The 8,057-nt window shown below is 38.5% G+C and overlaps 1 protein-coding gene across 3 annotated transcripts in view; it reads left to right on the top strand.

The window, feature by feature from the left end:
* Positions 1 to 1,820: 1,820 nt before the first annotated feature.
* Positions 1,821 to 8,057, top strand: part of apc (APC regulator of WNT signaling pathway) — a 33,681-nt gene continuing 27,444 nt past the window's right edge. Inside the window, exons 1-3 of one of the 3 annotated variants that reach the window (XM_061876256.1) lie at positions 1,821 to 2,037; positions 7,021 to 7,057; positions 7,218 to 7,358. The gene's annotated coding sequence lies outside the window, so the exon portion shown is untranslated. The remainder of the gene's footprint in view (positions 2,038 to 7,020; positions 7,058 to 7,217; positions 7,359 to 8,057) is intronic. The other 2 variants (XM_061876255.1, XM_061876254.1) reach the window with 2 other exon arrangements.

Here is an 8,057-nt window from a genome sequence, read left to right as displayed (position 1 = left end):
TGGATCCCCAATTATTTTAGTGTGATTTGTTTTTAAGTGTCATTGCTCAAAAAATAATAATATATCAAAATCCTAAATTAAGGCTCCGATTATTATATAATCCCAAATATTCCACATAAAAATGTTATGGGGTGAAAATATTGCATATTTTGTGTTTTTTCCATTTTTTTCCCCTAATGTTGATCTACAGATTTAAAACTTGAAAAATAATGAAAATAGTAATACTGAATAATGACACATTTTTAATATTTTTTTTAGACCAAAACCCTTTGGGGTCCCCAGGATCATAACTGAGTGGAGGCCTAAATGTATATTTTTTATACATATATTGTATTGGTTTTAAAATAAAAATTATGAAAATGGCCCCCGCTTGCTTTGATTTGTCAGTGTACAGCCCTCAGTGGAAAAATTTTGGACACCCCTGGTGTAAATAAAATAAATAAAAAAAATTAATCGTGTATAAATCAAACAGTTCAATGTTATATAATTGTATCTTCTTAACGAGTGCACCCAAAAATAATTTTAACAATCCATTCGTATATCTACTGCAGGGGTCACCAACCTTTTTGAAACCAAGAGCTATTTCTTGGGTACTAATTAATGCAAAGGGCTACCAGTTTGATACACACTTAAATAAATTGCCAGAAATAGCCAATTTGCTCAATTTACCTTTAATAAATAAATCTATATGTATATATATGTATATAAAAAATAGGTATTTCTGTCTGTCATTCCGTCGTACATTTTTTTTCCTTTTACGGAAGGTTTTTTGTAGAGAATAAATGATGAAAAAAACACTTAATTGAACGGTTTAAAAGAGGAGAAAACAGGGGAAAAAAAAGAAAATAACATTTTGAAACATAGCTCATTTTCAATTTCGACTCTTTAAAATTCAAAATTCAACCCAAAAAAAGAAGAGAAAAACTAGCTAATTCGAATCTTTTTGAAAAAATTTGAAAAATAATTTATGGAACATCATTAGTAATTTTTCCTGATTAAGATTAATTTTAGAATTTTGATGACATGTTTTAAATAGGTTAAAATCCAATCTGCATTTTGTTGGAATATATGACAAATTGGACCAAGCTATATTTCTAAGACAAATCATTATTTCTTATAGATTTTCCAGAACAAAAATTTTGAAAGAAATTCAAAATACTTTGAAATAAGATTTGAATTTGATTCCAAAGATTTTCTAGATTTGCCAGAATATTTTTATTTTATTTTAATCATAATAAGATTGAAGAAATATTTCACAAATATTCTTCGTGGAAAAAAACAGAAACTAAAATGAAAGAATCAAATTAAAATGTATTTATTTTTCTTTACAATAAATAAAAAAAAATACTTGAACACTGATTTAAATTGTCAGGAAAGAAGAGGAAGGAATTTAAAAGGCAAAAAGGTATATGTGTTCAAAAATCCTAAAATCATTTTTAAGGTTGTATTTTTTCTCAAAAATTGTCTTTCTGAAAGTTATAGGAAGCAAAGTAAAAAATTAATGAATTTATTTAAACAAGTGAAGACCAATTCTTTAAAATATTTTCTTGGATTTTCAAATTCTATTTCAGTTTTGTCTCCCTTAGAATTAAAAATGTCGAGCAAAGCGAGACCAGCTTGCTAGTAAATAAATACAATTTAAAAAATAGAGGCAGCTCACTGGTAAGTGCTGCTATTTGAGCTATTTTTAGAACAGGCCAGCGGGCGACTCATCTGGTCCTTACGGGCACCGCGTTGGTGACCTCTACTACTTTACAGTATATTATACTGTAAAGTAGTAACTATCGTTGTTGTTTTAATCTCGCGTGCACGCACGCCTACTTCCACGCGCATGCACGCGCACACGCACGCGCACAGAAACAAGATGGCGGAGGAGAGGCCGAGTGAAAAGTTTAAAGTTCACAGCTAGAAGTTCAAAGTGCTTGTTTGGAGAAGCCGGAGGTGAAATGTCGTTGCCGCTCCCCTCGCTTTTGTTGTTTTTTGTTGCAAACATGTGACGAGTGTCGAGGACTTCGATGCTTTCCTAGAACGCAGAAGGTAAAAAAGAAACACAATTGGAATTGCTCGTTAGCATAGCGGCTAAGTGTTTGTTTTGTTTAGACTGTTCGTGTTCCAAGATTCAAACTCTCGTTTTGCTGCCTCCACTTGGAACCAAACGTGTCCCAGGCTTGTTTAAGAAACAAAAGTGTGTCTTTTTTGACGTTTAATGGCCAAGCAGGGGGGTTGTCGCACGCTAGCTAATAGTTAGCATCAAAACTCTTTTACGTTCCGTGACAGTGACGTGGTTTAAAGTATTAATACCACTACTTTTTAATACGAGTCATGCAAGTTGTTTTTAGGTTTGTTTCCAATATTTATTTGTAAAGATGAAACGAGTCGTTGCAATAACGGCAAGTATTATTAATAGTGGTAAATATGAAGTGGAAATGTCATATACAAAACATACAACATAAGGTGGCGAAAAACATTTCAATAATGAATAAAGCAAAATACGTCCTGGACCCAAAATCACTTCATATTCTCTACTGCTCGCTAGTGTTACCATATCTGAGTTATTGTGCAGAAATATGGGGAAATAACTATAAATGTGCGCTACATTAGTTAAGTGTGTTACAAAAAAGATCAATTAGAATAATATATAATGTTGGATTAGGGCCTTTTTTTAATTTTGCAATATTTTTAGGCCATATCGCTATATACGATGTATATTAGGGACGGCGTGGCGAGTGGGAGAGTGGCCGTGCGCAACCCGAGGGTCCCTGGTTCAAATCCCACCTAGTACCAACTTCGTCACGTCCGTTGTGTCCTGAGCAAGACACTTCACCCTTGCTCCTGATGGGTGCTGGTTGGCGCCTTGCATGGCAGCTCCCTCCATCAGTGTGTGAATGTGTGTGTGAATGGGTAAATGTGGAAGTAGTGTCAAAACGCTTTGTCCCCCCCTCCCTTGTGGAGGGGGTCCGGTCCGATGACCATGGATGAAGTACTGGCTGTGCAGAGTCGAGACCCAGGATGGACCGCTCGTCGGGACCCAGGATGGACCGCTCGCCTGTATCGGTTGGGGACATCTCTACGCTGCTGATCCGCTTGAGATGGTTTCCTGTGGACGGGACTCTCGCTGCTGTCTTGGATCCGCTTGAACTGAACTCTCGCGGCTGTGTTGGAGCCACTATGGATTGAACTTTCACAGTATCATGTTAGACCCGCTCGACATCCATTGCTTTCGGTCCCCTACAGGGGGGGGGTTGCCCACATCTGAGGTCCTCTCCAAGGTTTCTCATAGTCAGCATTGTCACTGGCGTCCCACTGGATGTGAATTCTCCCTGCCCACTGGGTGTGAGTTTTCCTTGCCCTTTTGTGGGTTCTTCCGAGGATGTTGTAGTCGTAATGATTTGTGCAGTCCTTTGAGACATTTGTGATTTGGGGCTATATAAATAAACATTGATTGATTGATTGATTGATTTGTGTACCTTGAAGGTAGAAAAGCGCTATACAAGTACAACCCATTTATCATTTATTTATTATATTACAATATTTTGCCTTAGCCTTGAATGAACACTTGATGCATATAATCACAGCAGTATGATGATTTTAGGTATCTACATAAGGGCTGGGCGATATTGCCTTTTTTTTAATATCGCGGTATTTTTAGGCCGTATCGCTATATACGATGTATATTACGATATTTTGCCTTAGCCTTGAATGAACACTTGATGCATATAATCACAGCAGTATGATGATTCTATGTGTCTACATTAAAACATTCTTCTTCATACTGCATTAATATATGCTACTTTTAAACTTTCATGCAGAGAGGGAAATCACAACTAAGTCCATCCATCCATTTTCTACCGCTTATTCCCTTTTTGGGGTCGCGGGGGGCGCTGGCGCCTATCTCAGCTACAATCGGGCGGAAGGCGGTGTACACCCTGGACAAGTCGCCACCTCATCGCAGTCAATTGACCAAAACTGTATTTATTAAATACTCTTCATTCTCTCACGGTTGATTTTTTAAATGAAAGAACAAATTAATTTTGTTTCTAACTTTTTGTAGTAACACTTCTGCAGCATACTTTGCATATTGCTGTTATCTGCTGAATATCTTCCCACTTGAAGCAAAACCACCGCCAGATGATGGATCCCCTGCTTTTTATTCTGGGCATTTATTTTTCTTCCTCCATTTGTGATCAGTCTCGCACCTTCTCTCTCTCGTCATGTCACAAGCTCCGCTCCGCTCCACCTGCCTGAGCTAACGTTAGGTTAGCCATCCTGCTACCTCTCTGGTCGGCGAGAGCGTATGACGCCAGACGCGCGAGAGTATGTGATGTATGTAGGAAGGCAGGCTTGTTTTCCGTCTCTGTGAGAAGGAGACACGAGAAGGAGTGAGAAACGCCTGTTGTGTAAAGCCCGCAGCTAAAAGCAACTGTGTGAGAACATATAATCGAATATTACGATATGGTCATTTTCTATACCACACAGAGACAAACCTGCGATATATCGTTTATATCAATATATCGCCCAGCCCTAAATCTTATATACAAAACATACAACATAAGGTGGCAAAAACGTTTCAATAATGAATAAAGCAAAATACGTCCTGGACCCAAAATAATTTTATATTCTCTACTGCTCGCTAGTGTTATCATATAAATGATAAATGGGTTGTACTTGTATAGCGCTTTTCTACCTTCAAGGTACTCAAAGCGCTTTGACACTACTTCCACATTTATCCATTCACACACACATTCACACACTGATGGAGGGAGCTGCCATGCAAGGCGCCAACCAGCAACCATCAGGAGCAAGGGTGAAGTGTCTTGCTCAGGACACAACGGACGTGACGAGGTTGGTTCTAGGTGGGATTTGAACCAGTGACCCTCGGGTTGTGCACAGCCACATATCTGATTTATTGTGCAGAAATATGGGGAAATAGCTACAAATGTGCGCTACATTTGTTAATTGTGTTATAAAAAAAAGATCAATTAAAATAATACATAATGTTGGGCTGGGGGACATTGCCTTTTTTTAATTTCGCAATATTTTTAGACCATATCGCGATATACGATATATATTATATTTTGCCTTGGCCTTGAATGAACATTTGATGCATATAATCACAGCAGTATGATGATTCTATGTGTCTACATTAAAACATTCTTCTTCACACTGCATTCATATATGCTACTTTTAAACTTTCATGCAGAGAGGGAAATCACAACTAAGTCAATTGACCAAAAGTGTATTTATTAAAGTTATTAAGCAATGGTACAAACATTCAAGTCATTTCCAAAACATAAAGTGCAAGATTGTCAAGAGACATTTTAAGCTTCAAATAAAAATGAGCTGCATAATAGGAAATCAAATAGTATTCGTCCTTCGCTATGTGGTAGGTTACGATGAACGTTATGAAATTCCCTTCATTCTCTAGCGGGTGACTTTTCAAATGATGCTACGTATTAGCAGTAATGCTACTTTTTATAGCAACGCTTTTGCCCCACACTTGACAAATTACGGTTGTCTATTCGACATATTCCCACTTGAAGCCGAACTACCGCCAGACGATGGAAACCCTGCTATTTTTATTGGGAATTAAGTCTTCCATCATTTGTTACCAGATCCGCACCTTCTTTCTCTTGTATGGCTACGTTAGCTGCTAACGTAGCCCAGTCTGCTACCTCCCTGCTCTGCGAGGGCGGACACGTATGTGATGTATGACGTGACAGTATGTGACGTATGTAAGAAGGTGCGCCTTCTTGTCTGTAAGAAGGAAAGACAGGAAACAGTGGGAAGAGCCTGAAGTGTACGTCCGCAGCTAAAAGCAACTGCGTGAGAACGTATACTCGAATATTACGATATAGTAATTTTCTGTATCGCACAGAGACAAACCCGCGATATATCGTTTATGTCAATATATCGCACAGCCCTACTTTCAACCTTATTGAAAATAAGATATTCTTCATCTCAGTATGTTAATAATGTCTGAATTAATGAATTACATATTACAAAACTGTTGTATTACTCATTCACGGATGTCATTTTTTTTTTATAAAGGAGGTCAGTGGATGAATGTATATAATTGTAGACGCTCTGACGTGGGAAAGGAGTAGGATTAAATAAGCTTTGCTTCTTCCTACTCCTTTTCGTACATGATGTGATGTGGGATTGTTTGATGTATTATGTTGTAAGTGTGTTCATGTTCGAAATAAACTAAGAAAGAAAGAAAATATTTCATATATGTATAATATGTTATGATTCATATGCCATTCATATATCTCTTAATTGTCTTCTAATTCGGGAGTCAATGATATTAACTCATAATGTGTTAGGAAGACGTTATTTTTGCACTCAGAAAAAAAGCTAAATGTCTAAATAATAATCCTAACTATGTTAAAGTAGGAATAATGCTAGTCATGATAATTAATGTAGTATAACTTGCATTGTGCACACAGACAATATGATATGATGGATGCATGATAAAGCCCTTTAAAACAACCACAGTTGAAGAACAAAGGGCTGTACACCACAAAGAAATAAAGGCAAAGGACAGACAAAAAAAATAACATTTAAAACAGAAGTAAAAAACACATTGAAATAGCAAATACAAATTACCCTAAGAAAAATGTTAGATAAAAAGCAGTTAAAAAATGTTAAAAAAGTTAAAAACAGTTTTAAAGTCTCATGCTGGGTTAAAAGCCAGTGAATAAAAATGGCTTTTAAGAAGTGTCTTAAAAATAGCCAAAGAAGGGGCCTGTCTCACATGGAGAGGGAAATCGTTCCAGAGTTTGGGACCCGCAACAGAGAAGGCTCTGTCCCCTTTGAGCTTGCGCTTCGATTTGGGGACCTTCAGGATCAGCTAATCAGCTGACCTGAGGGAGCGTGTGGGGGCATAGAGGTGGGGCAAGACCATGTACGGATTTAAAAACAAGTAAGATTATTTTAAAATGGACTCTAAAAGACACAGGCAGCCAGTGGAGGGAGGCTAAAACAGGAGTAATGTGCTCTCTTTTTCTTGTTTGTTAAAAGTCGGGCAGCTGCAAGGTGGTGTGAGGTGACCTACATTGTCAGTCTATTTCCACTAATTTTCTCTTGTGTGCATACTACTATCTGATATTAGAATATTGATTGCGTGAGGTGACATACTGTAGATGATTTGAACTGTCTTTCTGCCGGTGTGCACACACAATAATTGCCAGACATCAATAGCAGTCTGCTTGCTGCAGCTCAGGCAAAGCATGCTGGGAGATGTGGGGCGTGGGCCCTCCCTCTTCCCAGTGAGCGGGGCTCCTGATTGGGCGGCGTGCAGCCCAGCTGACGCTTCTGTCAGACACAGCAGAGGAGGTGATGGAGGCGACAGCGATGGGGTAAGCTGCCATTTTCTCTCTTTCTTCTTCCCCTCCTGGCGTTCTCGCGTCTCCGTGCCGGTCTTTGTCCGCCGCTGGACGGCGGGGAGGAAGATGAGGAAGCGGGGGGGGGGCGGCGGGGGAGGAGGCGCCCTCCTGTCATTGTCTTTTGTTTGGCGACCGTCTTTCTCCGTTCTAAATGTTCCCTCAGACTTAGTAAGCCATGGAGGGAGGAAGAAGGGTGGGGTGGGCTGTGAGGAGGGGGGCGAGGTTGATGGTGGGAGAGAAAATGGCCGACCACTAATGGAAGATGGAGATGATGAGGATAGAGATGAAAAGGAAATCCATCTGATTTATTTCTGTCTGTGTATTGTAATTGTGTGGTGCAGCTGTGCTTGAGATGTTGCTGACACTAAACTAGTTGTCTTTGGTTACTGCTTTTACTAACAGTTCTTTTCAATTTTCTTGTAAGAGAGTCTTTGATACGTCGTTTATGGATGGATAGTAATCAGTACAAAATAAATAGAGGTCCGGTCAAGTTGAGTACTGCTTCAACTTGCTACTTTTCGAATAATCCATTAAACTGTTGTGTAGTAATATTACATACAGGATGAAATACAAGCCAATGTTTTTTTTATCAAATATATTTATGATGGTCTTGCTAATCTACTAAATAATCAAATATGCACTATGCCAATCACCTTGCAAATGTATTTTGTA

Source organism: Nerophis ophidion, linkage group LG17, assembly GCF_033978795.1.
Source record: "Nerophis ophidion isolate RoL-2023_Sa linkage group LG17, RoL_Noph_v1.0, whole genome shotgun sequence".
Classification (NCBI taxonomy): domain Eukaryota; kingdom Metazoa; phylum Chordata; class Actinopteri; order Syngnathiformes; family Syngnathidae; genus Nerophis; species Nerophis ophidion.
Note: the sequence above shows the minus strand (reverse complement) of the source record. Positions and strands in the feature narration are given on the sequence as shown.